This window comes from Papaver somniferum, unplaced genomic scaffold (assembly GCF_003573695.1).
Source record: "Papaver somniferum cultivar HN1 unplaced genomic scaffold, ASM357369v1 unplaced-scaffold_131, whole genome shotgun sequence".
In the NCBI taxonomy this organism is placed as follows: Eukaryota; Viridiplantae; Streptophyta; class Magnoliopsida; order Ranunculales; family Papaveraceae; genus Papaver; species Papaver somniferum.
The window spans coordinates 2,409,750-2,427,911 of NW_020622270.1; the positions used below are offsets into that span (position 1 = coordinate 2,409,750).

General features: G+C 41.2%; 1 long non-coding RNA gene across 1 annotated transcript; it reads left to right on the forward strand.

Annotated features, from left to right (window-relative positions):
* The first annotated feature begins 594 nt into the window (after positions 1 to 594).
* Positions 595 to 1,973, forward strand: LOC113332276. Its single transcript, XR_003351420.1, has 2 exons — positions 595 to 795; positions 1,440 to 1,973. It is a non-coding gene; the product is annotated as an uncharacterized LOC113332276 (long non-coding RNA).
* The last annotated feature ends 16,189 nt before the right edge of the window (positions 1,974 to 18,162 follow it).

Below are 18,162 nucleotides of genomic sequence, written 5' to 3' on the forward strand. Positions count from 1 at the left end.
ACTTGACAAACAAGCTTGAGATAGCAACACTTGAGAGTTCGACTGAGCAGTGCTCTAACACAACCATTAATTATTGTAATCTTAAACTGACTGCAATGATGTTTTTTCCCCTTTTTATGTTGGTTTTAGTATGAAAATACTTGGTATTTGTTATTTTATTTCTTTGATAAAACAATCTCTCGATTTTTAGTGGCAAACCTTATTCTTGATCTTAAACCACTTATCTAGCTCGTTGTTGGTGGTGGTCACTTGAAAGTTTTATGTCTAAATTACGTGCCTTTTCTTGTAAAAGGCTTAGTTGTTGCTGCTCATCATCCATTTTCTGATTAACATTCCCAAAAAGTTATATGTTCCATTTAGAAAGCTGGTTTATGATTGAGTGAAGCCTTTGAGATTTTAGCGAGCCACCGTTGGAGATGCTCTAATTAATTATTAAATTATATGAGTTCGACTTGTTGGTACATCCTCATTTAACTCACCACAAAAAAGCAAAAGAGACGGTTTTTGAATTTTGATCAAGTCAATAACCTTTTCGTAAAGATTCATTCCTATCCATTGGGAAATAACATGATGACCAAATATTCTTCTCTCTACGTTTCTTATTGTAAGTCGATTCACAATATTGACTCGGCTCCGTTGCAAACTCCTTATAAATAGATTACCTCAACTCACAATGATTTTCCTAATCGATATTTTCTTCTCCGCCTTCAGCCCTCTACCTGATCTCTTCGTTTTCCGATTTATTAACAAAAAGCTTTTCAAATTTTCATCCCGTCTTTCTCTCTCTCTCAGAAGGTAAGCGTTGTTAACGATTCTTTGTTGTGTTGATTGTGTAGTTTCTGAATGAATTAGGGCTTTTTTTAATGATTTTGATATTGATTTGAGACATGATCTCAATTATTTGTATTTGCCTCTACAATTTGGTTGGTACTGTTGGATTTGATTTGTCTTGTTTGAATTTCAACTTGGTTGAGTAGTCTGATGTTAATAATTACAATTGGATATCGAAATTGAATTTAGGGTTTATATGGTGATTATATCAGACTCTGATCTCATTCAAAATTAGTTACACTTATCGTTTTTGCTAATTAGTTGTGTGAGAATTCTGGGGTAGTTCATTGTGAAAACCGTATCTAGAACTAGAAACTTAGACTCTGATCTTGAGATTTTACTGATGATTATTATTAGATTTTGATTGAAGATATTAGAGTTTTTATGTGTTTTATTTTGACGACCATCATATTAATGTAGAGTTGGGCGTGATCATTAAAATATCTTCATAATTCTTAATGTTGATATTCACAATGTTTTGATATCTTTTCTCTTATGCCATCAACTTAGACTTAGGTTTGGACTGAATCTGTGCACAGGTTCATGGTAGTGCGGTTCTGGGATTAAAATTGGGTTACTTAGATTGAACGATTATTGTTTTAATGCAGATAACGATGCAGATATTCGTGAAAACTCTTACCGGGAAGACCATTACTCTTGAGGTCGAAAGTTCTGACACCATTGACAATGTTAAAGCCAAGATTCAGGACAAGGAGGGAATTCCCCCAGACCAACAGAGATTGATTTTTGCTGGTAAACAGCTCGAAGATGGTAGGACTTTGGCTGATTACAACATCCAGAAACAATCTACTCTCCATCTTGTTTTACGTCTTCGTGGTGGTATGAAGATCTTCGTTAAGACTTTGACTGGCAAGACAATACTCTTTAGGTGGAGAGCTCTGACACTATCGACAATGTAAAGGCAAAGATCCAGGACAAGGAGGGAAACAGAGATTGATTTTTGCTAGTAAACAGCTCGAAGATGGTAGGACTTTAGCTGATTACAACATCCAGAAGGAATCAACCCTTCACCTTGTTCTTCGTCTGCGTGGTGGTATTCAGATTTTTGTTATACCAAAAATATTTGTACCATGTCTATCCAGGCTACTTGCTAAATTTATAGCTTAGACTTTGTGCTTAAATTTGCCAGGATCATGCATCTACTATGACATTAATCACTGTATTATCTGCAAGTAGGGTTGCTAGGTGAGACCACTCCAAATACAAAGTATATTAAGCATCAGATAACTGTAATGAAAAGGAGATTACACAATTAACACAACAATTAGCTACAGTTACTGCTCCAAATAGTTCAAAAGGCAATCAGGATTTAAAAAAAAAAAAGAAGAAAAGTTTTTGGCTACAAAATATACATACAAAAGAAATGGCTTCAACTCGGAAATAGTTGACCAGAGGATTCATAGTGGCATACTGGCATGGTGATCATGATGAAATGAAACATAATTCTGTTCTTGTGGTTGTTGTTCTCCTCTTGATGTTGTACTAGTTGGATAATCATTATTCAAGTTCAATCTGAGAAACAATCCCAAAAAATAGTCACTTAAATGACTAAACGCATGCTAAGGACTCGATATATTGATGAAATTGGACAGATGCATCAAATTGTCGTTCTGCTGATAGATCATGAATTTTCTCGATCCTCATATCTTTTGGATTATAAGTGACAACTCTTCCCTCTTCTGTTAGCAGCACAACCTTTGTTGAATCTTCGTCTTCCCTCTCTTTAATGAATATGATACGATCCACAAGGAGAAATGTAAAACCACAAGGAGACCTAGCATATGGATTTAACCTCGCACTGACATGACCTTTTACCTTCCAACAGTCGGCAGAATCCAACTCGAATATGTTGAAACGACCTCGATTTTTCTCCATAAGATAGAAATGGCACCCAAACACAGCAATGTTAAAAGTATTTTTATCACGATTTGCATGAATAGGAGTTGGAAGTGGCACTACCCCAACTAATTCATGATCAACATCAAAGTAAGATATTACCCCTTTTCGAAGTGGTTCTACAATCTCCCACCAGGAAAAGTCGACAGTTATGAGACTCTAGTCGAAGCCTTCCTCGAAACTTACATGCACAACAGCAGACCTCGGCCCAGGGTCAACAGGTTATTCACCTTGGCCCGACGGCTTAGAGAACCACTCAGGTCGTTGACCGATCGATGGAGAAATTTGTGCACAGAAATTGGGAAAGTACCAGTCGACCAGCAGATATTCGGGTTCGAAAATGCATTAGGGAGGTCGAACCCCATCTGGATAGCCATGTTTACTGAAAAACCACAGACATTGAAAGAAATGAGGAATATGCAAGAGCATTTCATCGCCCTAGAAGAAATTCATGAGGAATCAAGGGATAGAGGAGTGCAAGAGGCTAGCGCAGCACCCAAGTCGACATCAGACGACGTTCAAAGACGGCCCGAGAAGAGACCGAGCCCACCGACATGAGGAAATGGGAAGAAGGAATGGGTAGCCAAAGGAAAGAGGCCGAGGCACGAGGCGAGAACATACACTCTTTTGAATGCTCCACTAGAAGAAATCTTCAAAGAGGTTGAAAAAAGGAATGACATCATATACCCAGCATCAAGAGGGATACAGTTCGAGGAGACCAAGGATCACCCGGAGTATTGCCATTATCATCAGTATCGAGGCCACTCTACAGATAACTGCCGAGAAGTAAAAGGCATCGTGCAACACCTTATTCGAGATGGTTACCTGAGACAATTTGTCCGACACCCATCCCAGGCAATCGTTATGACCGATGCACCTGTCCATCAGGTCCGAATCGACAGATCCACTCAGTTTGTCAACACGATTTCGCATTCAGCCACTCAAGAGTACAATCTGAACCCTGGGATCATGTCTAGAATCTACAAAAGGGACCATAACGGGAAAGAAATTTTCAGTATATCAAAGACTTTGCCAATGGAACCTTGGATGGTGCAACCTATCTTTTTCTCGGCTCAGGATGTCCCAATGAACGGCCAGGCTCACAGTGATCCCTTGGTCATCACCCTGCTGATTGAGGAATGGGGGATAAGAAGGATACTTGTAGATAGTGGGAGCTCAGTTGAAGTACTCCTCTACGATACGTTCAAGAGGATGGAGCTATCATATGATATTATTCGTCTCATCAACAAATCGTATCTACGGCTTTAATGGGACCGTAACCATCCCAAAGGGCGAAGTAACCCTAAGGGTATCGGACGGAGGTGGTTACCTAGACACATTGACTACATTATGTGTGGTCGATGTCGCCTCGCCCTATGAAGCTATTATCGGGAGACCATGGATCGCTGGAATCAAAGGAGTGGCCTCAGCCTATCATCAAAGGCTGCGATTTCCAACGTACAGGGGAATAGTCGAGGTCGTAAGAGATTCACAGGCAGCCCGACAGTGCATGCAGGTTGATGCCCAAATAAACGAGGAGCGGCGAGCACGACAAAGGAGAGAGAAGAACAAGGCTAAAAAATCCAAAGTGGCAGAGGACTTGGAAAAAGTTATTTCGCAGGCGGTCATGGCATACGAAACACAAGGAAGTGAAGCTTCATAGCAATTAAAGGAGACGGCACCGATGAAGGAACCAAAACCAAACTTCTCGGGTCGTAGAACCTACTCGGGAGATTAATTTGAAAACTGTAGAAGAACCAAGGATAGTGAGGATCAGGTCGTTACTATCACACGAGCAAATAAATCGTCTCGTGGCGGTGTTAAAGGAGAACATGGACGCATTCGCATGGAGCGTGCACAATATGGAGGGCATAGACCTGGAGGTATGCTGTCACCATTTAAAGATCGACCCAAGCTTCAAACCGGTCCGACAAAAGATGAGGCGAGTCACGCCAGAATTACAGATGGTCGTCGATAAGGAGTTAAAGAAGTTACAGGAATCGGGAATAATTAGGAAATCGCACTTCCCACAGTGGATATCTAACATGGTCGTGGTACCAAAGAGAAACGAAGGAGTCAGAATCTGCATCGACTTCAGCGACATGAACAAAGCTTGTCCGAAGGACAGTTTCCCTCTCCCAAGCATCGATCAACTGGTGGAATCTATAGTGGGGTACGAGGCACTAACGTTGATGGACGGATACGCGGGGTATAACCAGATCCCGCTGGCCCCCGAGGACCAAGAACACACCTCTTTCTTCACACCAAGGGGCCTATACTGCTACACCAAGATGTCGTTTGGGCTGAAGAATGCAGGCGCGCCACATACCAAAGGTTGGTGGGCGACATTTTTGAAGACCAGATCCACAACACCATCGAGGTCTATGTCGACGATATGCTGGTAAAAGTTCGCCTAGCCAAGAATCACATCCGAGACATGCGGGAAATTTTCCGGACGATGAGAAAATATAAAATGAAAGTTAACCCGACCAAATGCGATATTTGGGTCACATCGGGAAAATTTTTGGGATATATCATCACTCCAAAGGGAATAGAAGCAGATCCCGATAAAGTCAGAGCCATCCTCGAGATGTCGTCACCAGCCACAGTAAAAGACGTACAAAAGCTGAACGGAAGTATAGCAGCATTGGGGCGATTCATATCTCGGTCGTCCGACAAATGCAAGGATTTCTTTAGCACTCTTAAAAAGGGAGAGAAATTCAAATGGACGGACGCCTGTGAGGAGACGTTTCAGAATATTAAGCTACATATTGCAAGTCTTCCAGTATTACAAAGACCTGAGCCATCGGAGGTCCTCACGTTATACCTCGGAGCAACTTCATATGCTATCAGTACAGTCTTAGTTCGAAATGAAGGGAGCGAGGAAAAGCATGTTTACTTCATCAGCAAAACAGTAAGTCCGGCCGAGAAAAATTATACAAGGATGGAACAGATGATTTTAGCGCTAGCTTTCGCCACCCTGAAGCTAAGGACGTATTTCCAAGCCCATCGGATCCGCGTGCTCACAAAATAACCTATTGAGGAGGTACTGGACAATGCAGGCCGATCTGGAAGGATCTCCAAATGGGGGGCGCAAATTAAACAGTTCAATGTTTTCTACGAAATGAGGACAGCAGTGAAGGCACAAGTAGTGGCAGATTTCTGGGCGGATTTTCCATTAAGTGACGAAGATGAGGTCGAGGATATACCCGGAATGGAGGAAGATCGGGAAGATCCAGCCGACTTACTTGAAGCAAGTAGCCCAACATGTTGGGAAGTATTCGTCGATGGAGCGTCGAACAAAGATGGATCGGGACTTGGAATAGTCTTTACCACGCCAAAGGGACGAAAAATTGTTCATTCGTTCAGATTGGAATTCAAGGCAACAAACAACGTCACCGAGTATGAAGCAGCGATTCACGCCCTGAGGCTAATCGTCGATATGGGCCTACAAGATGTAATATTAACTAGTGACTCGCAGTTGGTGATCCGACAAATTACGGGTAAATACGCCATCCACGACCCGATTTTGCAAAAGTACTGGGAGCTCGCCCAATTCTACATCGACCAGATCCCCAGCATCAAATTTCGCCACATATGCAGAAAATACAATCGACACTCGGACGCATTGTCATACATTTCATTCCAGCTCACGGACCCAAGTGTAGAGGGTATTCGTGTCATGAGACTCCTCACCCCATCCGTACCAGAGACGCCCGAGGTACACATCGACGTGGCTATCAACACGGCCGATAGGTATCCGGACGGAGATTGGAGAGAGCCGATTCATTCATACTTGGAGACAGGCGAGTTACCCAAGGGACGACCCGAGATCAACAAAATCAAAAGCAAATCGGCCGCTTATGAACTGAGGGATGGAATTTTATATAGGAAATCGTACCTGGGACCACTCTTAAGATGCTTAAGCAAGGAGCAAGGCCAGACAATCTTGAATGAACTACACTATGGAGCAGCCGGAAATCACAGCTCGGGACGAAGTATGTCAGCAAGAGAAAAAACAATGGGATACTTCTGGTCGTATATGATGGTGATACAAAACAAATGGCGCAATCTTGTGAAGAATGCCAACGGTTTGGTAAGAAGATACATGCGCCATCAGTAACTCTAAACTCGGTGGTAAGCCCTTGGCCCTTTGCGAAGTGGATATCGTGGGACCACTACATGTGGGATCGGGGCAGAGAAAATACTTGATCGTAACAATGGATTACTTCACTAAATGGGTGGAGGTGGCACCATTAAGGCATATCCGTGATAAGGACGTCTTCAGGTTCATTTGGGAGCACATCATATGTCGTTTCAGAGTACCTGCGGCCATCGTTTCGGATAATGGAAAACAACTCCAGGGGGAGAACATCGATCTACTATTTAACACCTACAACATCAGAAAAAGCAAGGCTACCCCCATATATCCTCAAAGAAATGGGCAGGCCGAGATCACAAATAAAACCATCGCCGACAGTATGAAGAAAAAATTGGATGGGGAATATGGTGATTGGTGCGAAGAACTCTACAACGTCTTATGGGCCTATCGAACTACTCTAAGGGAAGCAACTGGGCTATCACCTTTCATGCTGACCTATGGAACTGAAGCCATACTACCAACCGAAGCGATGATACCCATCACAAGAACCGAAGCCTGGAGGCGAAACATATCGGCAGATCTAATATTGGCCAAGCTCGATGATTTGGAGGAAACAAGGGAGATGGCGTCACAAAATATGGAGAACTACCAAAGGAGACTACACGAGAATACAACAAACGAGTTCGACCAAGAGAGTTTCAACCGGGACAGTTAGTGATGAAATATCTAGCCGATTGGGAACGTGACAAAAAGGGCGGTAAATTAGCGGCAAAGTGGGGAGGACCATACACAATCGTGTCTAAAGCGGGCGAGGGAGTTATCGATTACTCAAGCCAGACGGCAAACCTGATTTAAAACCGTGGAACGCTCAACATCTGAAGCTCTATTACCCATGAGGGGTTCGAGGAAAACAGGTAAACATACTTGTCATTCTTTTCTTTAAAACCGCGAGGGGTAGGAAATATGACATGAGCGACCAATGGTCATTCTCGGGGCAATACCAGTGAGGAAGTGCCAAGGTGACTTACACTCGAATGGTCATTCGTACTCGGGGCAAAGCCAGTGAGGAAGTGCCGAGGTGACTTACACTCGAATGGTCATTCGTACTCGGGGAAAAGCCAGTCTGGAAGTGCCTAGGTGACTTACAGTCGACTGGCTATTCGATACTCGGGGAAGTGGCAGTGTGCAAGTGCCGAGGTAGCCTAAGGGTACTGGTGGTTGGAAGCCGGTTACCAAAGGTTGTTAAGATACGATTTCTTCTCAGCTAGGTAACCTACTTACGTTTGAAAGGTTACCCCCATCGCAGGTGGCCGTGACCACTTGCCCGAGTTAGTTGGTCTATAACCACTCGGGATTATCGGGCCTAGAACTAGGACAACTACTACCCTTCCACTGAATCTAAAAGATAGTGATGAGATACCTTGGATGGGACATGGCATCGGTCCCGATGACCCTCCTTGTTGACTTGTGCTCGACAGAAAAGGCATTAATACTAATACGTATGACATAAAATGCAGGTATGGAACACAAACAACAAGATAACAATCATAAAACCAAACAGCGTCAACACAATGATAAATGCAGAAATTGTCAAGGAAAAAATAAGCTCGGCGACGCAGCACCCCATTCAAAGAAGTTGTTAAATTAAAAATGGGTCAAGTGTTCAAACGAATTACAACCCAAGACAAAGGGTGAATTAGTGGCGCATCACTACAAAAGACACGATCAACCCCTAGGTGGAACAACACCAGCCCCTCCCCTCCTCTGAGCGACCTCCCGGCTCTTTTGCTCAATGTAATCGTTCAAATCGGCAGTGATCGCCTCAGCAAGCTCGTTCTGATGAGCAGTTCTCTCTTCCTCAATTTGCTGAGAAAGCTGCTGGGACCTTGCCTCGGCAGCGTGGAGCTTAACCTTCACATCACCTTCGGCCTTCTTCCACTGCTCCACTTCCTGCCCGAGATTTTGCACATCTCGCTCCAGATCCTTGACACGACCTTGCTCGGCTGCAACAAAACATCATCAACACATTAAACACGGAACATGGCAGAATACGAGGTAAAAGCAACAAACTAGCTAAGTCCCAAGGTCGCCCAAGCATGCGCTCTAGAGACCTGAAAGAATTGGCAATACATATTTTAACGATTCCACAGACTTGGCCAACTCGTCTTCGGCCTTGGAAAGCTTCAAGGTTAACTCATTGTAGTACTGTTCGTTGAACTCATTCGAGGGGCAATATTTCTTGTGATCGCTCCACTCGGCCCTTTGACGGTTATAAGACCCCTGTAGTATCGATAATTGGGCTTGGGTCCGCTCTAGGTCACTGGACATTTTGTCGAAAGTCTTAGTCCTTTCAAGAAGATCTCGGTTGGACTGCTCAGTCACAGCGTTTTCCCTCAAAATTCGTCGTTGATCCTCGTGAATATCTCGATTTTGAAGCTTCAGGGAGCCACTATGACTTTCCAGATTATCGACCAGTAACGTTTTCTCAGCAGCAAGTCTTTGAAAGATGCCCAGGCGAGCTCGTAAGTTATCTATCTCTTCGGGAACATACTCAAACAGGCGATATTTGTCCAACTCTTCCTGAAGTTGTTGGATCTCGGCCTCCTGGCGGCCTATCTTCCCATCCTTATTAGAAATTCGTTGTCGAAGATTCTCCACAAGATCTTTCTCGATATCCCACTTTCTCTTTATAAGCCTATACTCCGAAGCAGCGTCTAGATCTATGCTAGATATTTCGGCTAGAAGAATAGTACTTAACTCAGGATATTGGTAGGAAGAACTCAATCAACACAACTATTGTAAGCAATGTACCTTGCGCATCGGCGAGTTTGATCTCCAGATCACGGGATCGTTCCTTCTCCTACTGAAGAGCATCCTCCAACTCCCTAATCTCTTGTCGACGACGAGCAGCCTCCAACCTCGACCGGTTCAGCGACTACAGATTCCATCTCAAGATGAGTTAGTAGGGCCCTATAACATCAAAAAGAAAAGTGCAAACAAATCACTTACCACATTATCAAAGACCGGCGTGATATCACGATACAGGGGCACGTCAGCAATCATCTGCTCATCAGTATAGGAACCAAACTCCGCAGAGTTCAATGTACCAAGTGAATCACAAATAGGGACCGATATGGTAAAGGATGTCTGACACTAGTGGAAAACAGAAGTTCCGCGACCGTCAGGACAAGTCATATATACGAGTTATACGATTAATTCTAATCGTCTCTGTTGGGGTCTCTGATAAAGCGTAGCTGTTTTGTACGACCCTTAGTCATGTGTCTCAAAATAACGTCTGATCTTAAGGGTAACGAGGTACATCCCTAGGCCGTGAGTCTCAGATTTAAATATAATATAAAAAAAATATATTGATTCAGATTTACTGAAATGCCTAAATGGCTAAATCTGAAATAATCTGACTGCATTAAGGTCAAGTCAAGTCAAATGGAAGTCAAGTCAAGGCCAAAGGAACTCAAAAAAAGTCAAGTCAAAGTCAAGTCAAAGTCAAGTCAAATAGAACTCAAATTAAACCCAAATTGAAATTCAAATTTAAACTCAAACTTGAGAATTCCACATTCATTCATTCATTGGGTAAAATTGCACAAAAAGGGTGAAATTTTGGTTCAAGACAATACATGTCCAAGCTAGCTAACTAGTAAGTTTTAACAACAAGATGCTAAACTAATAGACAATAATCTAAAAACAACATGTTAAATAACAAAACGATAAGCTTCTCTGATGACGATGAACTTAGCCAATACTTCATAAATGATATCAAGTAGTGCATCCATGTGATGTGTCCCTGGTTCGCATGCGACAAAGAATGTCGTTCCTGCAAAGCAAATCAACAACTGCACAATGACTACCACAGTTCACTACCACAAGCTGTGTAAAATCCAGAGAATATATATGTAGAAAAATATCAAACCCTAAGATAAAACCTAAAGAATCCACAAGTTGTATAGTAAGTTCAAACAACATGCTAAACTAATCGATAAACCAATAGACGGTGTTCCGACAACATGTGACAGGAAAGAATCGAAATGTTACAACTACAGAGCTGATGCCAAACCAAAATAAACATATAAGAAATGCTTTGAGACTACCATGCCTCTCATTAAGGTGTAAGCTCCAAAGTAACCAGGATATCAATGAACCTACATATCAAATCACAACAATTCATAATCTATTAAGGATGCGTAACAGTCATGAATAATACAAGCTGCAAAGATGAACAACTTACTCTGCAGTTAAGGAAACAACCTAACAACCCTTTTCGCCACTTTCCATGACAAATCATAGTACACCACTGCAGGCCCTAAGCACAAAAACTTCATTAGTGATGCATAAAGTTCTTTATGGATCTACAAATAAGACCTCTTCAATAAAAATATAAAAATATATTATCATACTCTTCATATTCTTTGTCATAATATAAGTTATCACTCACATAACTGTTTTAGTAATGATGGTTTAAGAAGCCAAAGACATCCCTTGCATCCCTGTATAGGGCATCTCAACAACTTAATGCAAACCAATATATGTCGTAGCGAGTTTTACACATGCAGCAGAATAAGTTTTCAACATCAATTAACCAAAATTAACTTGGGAAGTACACTACAAACTCGCTTAAATTGAGAATATAGCTTTAAGGGATTAAGATTATACTGCTCAGTTTTTCTATGAGAATATAGCTTAAAGGGATTAAAAAGGATTATAGATTATGTTGCTCAGTTTTGATATGAGAATAAATACATAAAAGCAATGTCGGCTTCGAAATGAGATAATGCCATGATGATTGACTGCAAATCAGAAGAGGTTGTAAACTTAGCTCTGTTATGAAAAATAACTTAATAACTCACATACATAGACAAGGTATTGTCCCTGTGTTACGATGGCATAAAGAAGCATGGTACTATGGCTACATAGTACTTGAATAAAGACCCTGAGAAACATAAGAACAACCAAATTTGTGCAGGTTTTGATATATGTGTTCTCACAAGTTTATATATGTGTACTCACAAGGCACTTATATTTTAAGTGGTTCAAACAAAATCATGACATCATGTTGAAGAAACCATGCATACATCATATGTTTGCAGCAACAGATTTCACAAGACTTCTAAGCGGTGACCAGAACTAGAGCATTGACAAGGGATTCTTAGATGCAATGCGTATATAGAGATATTGATATGTGATTTATTTATTAGTCTTTCTAAAATACAGAAATTATAGTTGTAGTTTTTCTTCTCTAGTCTGGGTTATAATGACAGCAAAAACGTAAGCCGGTGAGACTTTTCCCATATCCTGCAGTTTCGATAAAACATTTCAGCCATATACGATAAGTAATGATTATAATTTGTGCAAGTAGGTTGATCTAAGTAATTACCTTGCTAACTGTTGATATAATGATGCAGATTCCCATGGAAAAAGAGTATAAAGCCTTCGTGGAACTCCAGATGGAACTTTGCTTGGAACAAATTGTCTGCGGTTAGGTGTGACTTGATTGCCAAACATAAAGAAGCAAATATAAGCCTTCAGAGCCCCATAGTCTAATATAAGCCCCAAATGTACGCATGACATCAAGAGTACCACCACAATAAGCAAAACTTCAGAATTTGTTGTTAGGTTGAAGGATAAATGATTAACTTTGACCAACACTGCAAGGGGAAAGTAGCAAAGTTCACCAGTTCCGATTCACAATCTTCATGGCCACAATCAGCGACGGGAGGCAATGGTGTATACAACACTACAACTTCTCCATACGCAACATCATAGTAAGATCCTGCACAAAAATAAATCGAAAAAAACTAATTCCAATAAGAGTAAACACGTATAACAAAACAACAAGTACTCGTTAAAACCTTTAAAAAAAAGTGATACGATGATAGATATGGCCGAGTCCTAGATTTCCTCATTATCCACTTTTTATTCGAGATCTACAAAATAAGTTCCAACTGTCAAGTCCTAGATTTACATATTCAATCCTCTTTCTTTTTCTTTGATGATAACATGGATAGCTCAGTAGAAAACTCCTAATCTCTAGCAGTAAAGCACTTTCATGATACCTCTTTTAACATACTATAAGGCTTTAGAATCTTTCTTAACTGGACATTATGCAAACCCATGAAATCTTTTTGTCTACAATCACTTTAAAGATATTCATAAATAATACCACCACCAATATTATACCAGGCCTTGGAATACGTAACATGGATTAACCACAAATTATATCGAGTGTAAGAAATGTGCTGCTTTGGTCTATCAAACCCCAAGATTATTCTATAACAATCACGCAATAATTAGCAGATGCGACAACAGGACAAAATAAAAATTTTGGACCAAGTTTTCTAAAAGTGTCACATGTTAAGTAAATAAATCACCACAAAAAGGAAGTACAGGCCTTGGTTGACGTCTAGCAGGTGAAGGGGATTTTGAATGCCAAAATTTATAGCATTAATTCACATAAATTGAAATCAAAAATTGCAAAATCAGAATTCAATAAAATGTTTTATAAGTTAATGTGACAAGGATTAGATTATTCTAACTTCCTCCTAATATTGCACATTACTAGAGCAGACCGGCCGTAAAGAAGATAACATTGCTTGTAGAGATGTTACGCTAAGGATTAAACACAGTTATAGTGTATTACAACATAAATCGAGAATTGAATAACACATAAAATCCACACCATCCTGTAGGGTATGAAGTGCAAAGGACAGAACTAAACCACTCCACCACTAACACAGTCCCATGAAACAAAATTGTTTCCAAATTTATTGCATTAGTACTAATCTAGAATAATGATACTCATCTCCAATGTAACAACATCAAAAAAATTGACAAATCAAGTAAATAAACATAAAACAAGTGTGCAAAGGATATTATCAAACCCTTAGAACTCCCCATGTTGTCCTCTCCTGCATCAATTTTCCGAGTTGAATAACCACCAGAAGCTCCTCTTCCATAATCATACTTACGCAGTGACTCCGAATTCAACAACTAGTCCTCATGATCATGAGTTTCTCCTGTGCATTTACCTATACATCCAGCAAAAAAACACAAAACTTCAAGATATTAGATACTCATCAAAACTCTATTTGTCATTTCATCAAACAAATAAATTGCATAAATAGAAATATATGGTTATTTGTTTATTAACTTCAGGGTCGAACTCAATACTAAACACAGAAAGAAATCCCAAAATATATCAAAATCCTCGAAAATAAAGAGAACTAAAACCCTAGATTTGAAAAGTAAAGGGGTTGTTTTCTTCTCACCTTGTAAGAAACATCTACAATTGTTTAAACTCTTAAACAATCTGCAAATAAAAACCATAAATTAATCATATCTAAAGTTAAGATCTCTAAAAATAGATAGTAGAGTGAAAAATTCAGAAGAATGTTAGTAGTGACATGTGAGAAATGGGAAAAATTAAGGTTTATACTTGTTGATTTTCGAGGGAGAAAGTAAGGGTTTTCTGATTGTGATGATAAAAACGAAGATACAGTTTTGGTAGTTGTAGACGAAGGAAATCAAACCCTAATTAAATGCCTTCGTTTGCAGAATCAAACCCAATCCCAAGAATTTTGATACCAAATCAACATAAAAATTAATGAAAATTTCAACAAACACAATTTAGTGAAACCCTAAGAAAACCCCCAAATCAAATCCTTAATTTCATTCCAAATCTAAACATAATTTGAGATCTACTGGTTTCCTCTACAAATAATGTAGATTTTCATATGAAATTAGAGTTTTGATTTAGGGGATATAGACATGAATTTTTGTTCATGGAATTTGGTGATTTTATTTTCTGTTTTGGTAAACAAAACTAGAAGAAGAATAAGAACAAGATCATTGTTGGTGTTGTTCATGGGTTTGGTAGATTGATGATTGTTGTGAAGGTAGTCGGTGGTGGTTGGAGGGAGAAAGACGAGCTGAAGTTGGAGAAGAGATGGATGTGAGTGAGTAGTGGGTGTGAAGAGGAGAAAGATGAGGCGCAGATAGAAAGAGAGAAGATATCTTTATCCTCGATAATAACGAGGTCTCTTCTTCCCAATCTCATCTCAATCAATGGCCCAAATCTTAAACATCTCCATCCGTTCATCAGACATCTAAAATAGTAACTGCAGCGTACGCCTGAGGGTCTCTGAATTGGAGTTCCAAGAGGGATACAAGGGTAAATAAATTTTGTTATTCTGGGACCGCTTATTAAGCTCTCGGATATGGTCCGTCTTTTTTATTATATCAGAGACCGATATCTATGGCCAGCGGTCCAACTACCATTAATGAGGGTCTCGTATGTGGGTAGTTAAACACCCATTTTCCACTAGTGTGAACACTCGATGAAGATCCAGCAGTCATCTAGGTAAAACTTTAGAGTTATGTTCGGGTCGGCCCCTGAGCACCAGATTGCACGCAGGAGTCACAACAGTAGTCTCCACATAAACCTCAGCTTCCTTGTGACCGTCGGCATCCTCATCAAGCGGATGATCGTCCCCAAATATATTGTCCTCATCATCTTGATCGGGGATATCAATCACAATGTTTGAACTTTTCAGTGCCACGCCCTTTGCCGCTACCTTCCCCCGAGGAAGATTACGCCTTGGGGCCGAACCTTCACCACCACGAGCATCGGACCCCCCAACATCTTCATCCTCGCGCCTAGGGAACTTTTGCACAAGGTTCAGCGTCAGAACACGTGAAGGAAAAAAACAGGGGCAAGTACATGTACTTAGAATAAAAGCTATATGTTTGTTACCTTACCCTGATCTTCCTCGACCCTTGTGCCAGCACTCCTCTTCTTGGAAATAGCAGCCGCCTTGGTAAACTCGCCTGAGGCTTAACCTACGACAAGAAAGTAATCAGTACCCCAAGCCGATACAGTATCATCGTTAATCACCCAGAATGGATAAGGCTCTGCAGGAAATTGAGGAGGAGGAAAGCTACCATGCAAAATTTGGCCGCGAACAAGAAGTGGAACTCGGTCCCAGTATGGGTCATTGGTATGGAGAGCAAGCTTGTTGGAACCTTTACCAAGGGGATCGGCATCTAGCATCAATCTGTCAACACCCTCGGGCATAGATTTCTGACGGTGAGGGCTAGCAGCAAAACCAGCAAGGTCGCCATTGGTAGCTGTCCCGCTCCGATTGTTCACGATAAAATTGGCAGAAGTATAATCGGGAGCATCTCCAGGTTTATAGGTCGACCAATCGGCCTTAGATCCATGACCCTCGCCTCGGTCTCTCCACTCATTCATCAGACGGAAAATGTTGCCATTCCACTGAGTCAAAGGCCCGATACGGACGAAGCTGCGACAATACCTCATAGTAGAAAGGGCTGGCAGGGTTGTATAGAGGTAAGCGAAGGCCAAGTTCTAACTGCCCACGAGTGACGATGACCTCCTCGGACGACTTCTCATGCTTATCGACATGGGTCTTCTTCAACACACCCGTTTGGCCCGAGACTAGGGTCATTTCATAGTTTTGAAGACCGAATTCTTTCTTCAACTGTTCAATAAACTCATCATCAGACAAGTCTTTGGAGATTCTCTTATCAGGCCTACATGAAAAAGAGGGAGAATCATCAGGAAAAGGGGAATTTATAGCATGACAATCGTGATGGGAAGGACTCCCAAGCCAAAATAAGGAATCAAGAGAAGCAACATCGCTCTCGGAGAAGGTATCACTCACGCACCTTTTTTCAGTCATTGACGGAGAATAAGTAGCCATGGCAGAGAGCAAACGGAGAAATATGAATTCTGATGAAGAGAGAAGTAAAAAGAGGAACCAACCACGACTGTCGCAAACCTCACCAACGGAAACAGCAAAGATGAAAGCTGAGAAGATAAGAAGGTCACCGGAGTTAATGGCGTCGGAAAGGAAGGAATGTGAAGAAGAAGAAAGAACAACGCTTGGTTTCTCTGAAAATGGCTAATAGAGGAAAGAGAACATAAAGGGAAATATTTATAAGATGAAGTGTCTTGACCGACAGCAGCGGTTACAAGTCATAAACGGATGTTTAGTGGGGAACTGCATGGAGGAATTCTCGGCATGCTCAAGGACGTGGGAAGATGGAACGATTTTCTTTCCCTCGTGCCAAGCACACAAGCGAAAGAAGGGGCATAAATGTAGGTGTAAATAATCCACAGGTCTAGGTGGCAAGATCCTAAGCTATGATACACCGGAGAGGAAAGAGCGGTGAAGCACATGATAGAACCAAATAGCGCAAAGAGCGAGGTGTCACGTGGGTCGGACGTGATGGCCCCACAGTTGTCGGATGGGTCGTGACCCTTATCCTCTAACAAGTCGGACGGAAGATCAGAAAGCACTCGGTCAGACAAAGGGAGTTGGTCAAACAATGGGACGATAAGAAAGAAGGGCGACATCGTGTCAACCAGACGATCAGGACTCGGCCTCGGGTGAAGAACTATCAAAGACCAAGACTCTATCGGCCATACCATAAAGATGGGCAAGCGCCAACACAGACCCGATAGGAAACAACTAAACTGATGTAATGTGACCGACACTATAATTCTATTGTGTTTCGACCTTGGCCTTTAAATACAAGGGCTGGTCGAGAGAGAGAGGCAGGTGAGGAGGGAGAGAAACTAGACACTACATTTGAGAGTTTGAGAGTTACACCGTTTGAGAAGGAAAGAACACCTTGTAATCAAAGAAAATAAATAATAACATTCATCCTTTCACCCCCGTGGACGTAGGTAATCATACCGAACCATGTATATCTTTGTGTCTATGTTTGTTTGTGCATCTTTACTTAGTGTTAATTCATCTTCTACACCATTGGATGTAGTGTGTGGTTTTATGCCACTACAGTTACAATCAATAAGATTCCGGCGAGTGTACTCATGATGCTCCAAGAAGATAAGTAAGAGGAGAGTGGAATTCTATTGGTTAACGGCAGCATCGTACATGCAGGTTTTAATCATGAATTCTTTTGACCCCGACCGGACACCGAAAATAATTCAGTTCGTTGTCCGGCATGTCCAATGGGATAAGAAAAATATTTGATTATTTATTAGTCCAACGGCAAGTCCAATCAATTCGTTGTCCAGATAACCAAATAAGCATGTGAAAACTGATGTGAGACCCATTTTGTCAGATTTCTCCACTATGAAACCCACAGGAAAAAAAACTTCACTCGCGTACCCATTTTCTATAAAAAAATTTCTCGGACACCCACATTTTTTAAAATTAGTTTTCTCCTCTCGCTTCTCTTCGTTCTGTCTTTTATTTTTTTTGTGATTTCTTTCTTCCTTCATCTTCTCTGTTTTTAATCAAGGAATAAGG